Source organism: Sparus aurata, chromosome 20 (assembly GCF_900880675.1).
Source record: "Sparus aurata chromosome 20, fSpaAur1.1, whole genome shotgun sequence".
NCBI classification, from domain to species: Eukaryota; Metazoa; Chordata; class Actinopteri; order Spariformes; family Sparidae; genus Sparus; species Sparus aurata.
In genome coordinates, this window is record NC_044206.1 from 16,080,087 (window position 1) to 16,084,364 (window position 4,278).

The window sequence follows — 4,278 nt, forward strand, 5'->3', positions numbered from 1 at the left end:
TTCTGTCTCTGAGACACTCGTTTTTCTGTCCCCTTTTCTTTGTCTCCAACTCTTGTTGTATACTCCCTTCCTGGGAAAAGAGGGGTTGTTTCCACGGCACTGCTCTCCCCAACCCCTGCAGCCCTCAATCATCCATTCATTAACTCTTAAGTCAACACACCACCCCTGTGTGTGTGTGTGTGTGTGTGTGTGTGTGTGTGTGCATGCACGTGTGCCTGCACTCCTCTGATGAATCAGTGTGAGGGGCTCTTTCGCAACCTTTGCACTGGTTTTGTTGCTGTTTCCTCAAAGCAGCATTCACACACACACACACACACACACACACACACACACACACATACATTAGAAAAACGTCAAGCATACAAATGCACACACATGCGAGGAAGCAACCAAATGCTGCAATTAAACTTCTGAAAGACGCAGGTTGATGCCAAGACACATGCACCCCCCTCACACACACACACACACAGACACACACACACACACACACACTCACTGCAGAGAGTGTGTGCAAGGGGTGCTGTCAATCAAACCTGCAGGATAAAAAGAGGAGCTTTTCCCTTCGCAGAAAATTGTGCAACTGCATGTGGAAATTTCATGAAAGAGAGAAGGAAAAGGCAAACGTGAAGCAAGAGAAAGAGCTGCAGATGGCAAACTGAGCAACAGAGGGCTGGAGGCGAAGGAGAAACATCATAAAAAGGTACAAAGATGGAGAAGAAAGCAGGAGATGAAAGAAGGCTGCCTGTCTGTTATTGATTTTCCCCAAAATGTAAAGCTGAAACTACCATCAGTGCAAACCAGGGTCAACTAGGGACCGCTTGGGTCCTCGTTGTGTTTCTTCTTCTTCATTGTTTACATCTGGTGCGCCTCAAGGCCCCTCGCTCGCCAGTCCCGTTCACATCTCACTGCCATGCCAACATGCATCCTTCGGCTCAGTGAAGCAATCCTGGCAAGATGCAAAATAAAACATGATTGTTGAGCAAAAACTAAATGTCCCAAAGAAAAACATCCCTCAGCCAGCCATTTAAAAAAGGATGTTTCTCGTCGCCAGCTCTGAAATGGGAAAGGTTTAAACTCTTGGAGTCAAAACACGACGCGCACAGTCGAATTTTAACGTTGAGTGACTGCGTTACCAGACGAGAACACTGAGGATTTCCGATGTTTTCTATTCAACTTGGAGGGTCTTGCAGGAATCTTTTACATGCCCTGTTCTCATGTCTAACTCGCTCAAACATCCCTACTATTTCTACATGTGGTTTCCCTGCAGCAGCCTCATGCACCAGCTATTACTGTTTCAGTGTCCATCATCATTCCTGACAAAAGCCAAAGAGTCAAATTTAAGGATTATGTGATCCACACTCCCGCAGATGCATTATTGTTATGCTTTCGAAGACTCTCGAGGCCACATATTGTAGGAAAATGCCATCTGGTGGATGTGAATGGTGCTGCAGACACGGACACAGCAGCCATTCAGGGGGGACTTGATTGTTGTAGAATAAAACATCCTTTTAAAAATCTAAGTACTATGAAATCAGCCATTGCGATCCAAACTTATATGCATTTTAAATAAAGTTTAGCTTTGAGAGGACATAAACAAAATAAATCATTACCTCGGTTGAAGAGTTCAGCTGATGAGATCATGTCAAAAAAATCTTGTGTGCATAAATCAGACTTGTCTTTCTCCTGTAGTGCAGAGGGAGAACAAAGAGGTAGAAGAGAGGGGTAATCATTATTATAGTTAAATTGTGAATTTAAAAAAGTAGCCTATAGGAAAATTTACGATGGCAACATCTTCACCCTTCGTCTTTATGTTAAGTCAGCGATGTTCCTCGTTGTTGAGAGTAACTAAGGCTACGTTCACACTGCAGTTACAAGTGACCTGAATCCGATTTGGTTTTGACAGTGTGAACAGCACAAGTCGCATTGAATCTGACATTTTCTAATCAGATTCAGGCCACATTTAAATGTGGTACTGAATCGGATACGTATCGGATTTTTTTGAATGTGACCGCAATCTGAACAGCCAGGTCGCATTTAATGCGACTTTGACGTCATTCTGACCCGCGCTGCACTGTTTTGTAAATGAATGACAAATAAAGTTGATTGAAAAAAAGTGTGCCACAGGCAGGAGCGAGCGGGAGCCACGAACATAATCAAAACAAACATGGAGGACAGCAGTGATCCTGCTCGGTGTAACCAGCCACATCCCGATCCCACCACTCCTGGCTCCGACGCCGCATCCAAATACTCCTCTGTACGGATGTTGCCGCTATTGCTCCGCATAGAGCCATCATTAAAATATGAATTTTCTTTCTCCTCTTCCTCCTTCGTGATATCACCCGCTCACAAATTTGCCGGCTGCCGCCACACTGTTTTTGGCATTAAGCCATACAGTCCCACGTTACCGATTGCCGTTGCCATGTTCGCTTCTGTAAACACCGCTGTGGCGTGATGTCATCAATGATCAACTGCGCATGCGGGTCACTTCAGGAGCGTGAGCTGTTCACACGGCAATCCGTAGACAGGCCGCATTTAAAGAGGTAATGTGAACAGCCAAACAAAAAATCGGATTTGAGCAATAAATCGGAATTGTGCATTAAGACCTGCGGTGTGAACGTAGCCTAAGTGCATGGACTGGGTATTTTTTTTATTCAGGCTACCTTCTTAGAGGACATGATTGTGCTTTTTTCAAACTACATTTGTCTCAGAAACTTCAGCTACTTGATACGTTGTAGATTAAGACTTTATGTGCAAAATATATGATAGTCTTTTGAAAGTATCATCTTGTATTTTAGACATCAGTTAATCAAAATCACTTCCACTTTAACCAGCTACAACATTAAAATGCTGTTAACACATAATAGTTTAGGACTGGGCTATATATCAATATTAAATCGTTGTCTTGATGTGAGACTACTTATAGCCTATTATATAATGTTGTCTTTTTCCTGGTTTTAAAGGCTGTAATCAAGTAACGTGATGTAAAATCCTTAACTAAGCAAACTAACTCCCTAACAAACCCTACAATAGCAATAAAATAATATAATAAGGATAATAATATGGTCCACTGGAAGAGGCCTTTCTACAAAATGAGTGCTTTGACTTTTAATAGTAACAGTATTTTTTTCTAATTATACCTAGCCTACAAAGCCTACTTTTGCTAATGGTGGCTGCAACTGTTGTCATTTTAGCTAACTTCCTGTCCGTTCACAGTCAGCAGTCCCCTCCCTCTTCTCTATGACAAGCAGACCGGACTGCCTCTTTATGGTGTTCTCTGTCCTGATTGGATAAAGTGGGCAGGGATACCAGAAAACGTCTTTCCTCTTTTATTGAACTCGCAAGACTAAGAGAGACATGGAGTCACTGACAAAACACTCTATATTCAACACTTATCTTAATAATGATAATTTAATAAAATCACTTACAGCAGCTTTAAGGATGATTTTCACTTGCAATATAGTATTTTAATAATGTGCCATTTCTACTTTTATCCAAGTGAAGTCTCTCTGAATAGTTCTTCCACCTCTGGCAGAGAGAAATAAGACACGTTCGGTCAGATTCTGGCCGACAGAGAGTCTGCGTGCCTCCAAAAAGCACCCAATTTTATCACAAATAACAACCAGATGTAGGCCCAGGTTTAACGAGAGCAATCAATGCGATGTGTTCAACTATAAGGCTGTTGAAGTACTCCACAAAAGCTTCACCTTTCAACACATTTTTGCACATCATTTGTTGCATCAATAAAAGAATCAAAATGCATTTTGGCAAGTGTTGCTGACACTCGTTCTTACTGCCTACGTCCACTAGTGGGCAGTGTATACTCACACACACACACACACACACTCACCTCATACAGACTTGATTACAGTTAATTATTACTTTGTATTAATCATAGTGCTTATTTGGATTGTACAACCAAGCATGCACATTTAAATCGAGTGTTACAGCTGTAAAAACGACATTTTTCACCGTGTAGATTCAGTTTTTACCTAGAAATCTCTTTGTTTTCTTCTAATTAAAATGTCTTTGCACATATTTCTGATCCAAAGGAGCAATGTTTTTACATTATTTCTCACGTAACATCCAGTAAAACAAACTTCAAGACAGGCTACCCAACAACTTACCATTACGGTTCAACAGGTCACATGTCTGATGCTTCGGGATGCTGCACTTTTTCCCGCCCCCTCCCTCCGACACCGTGATAACGAGACGTGTGGAGTGAGGAGTTTAAAAAAAAAAAAGGAGGTGGTGGCTTTTAGGCATTTGACTCTATTTGGA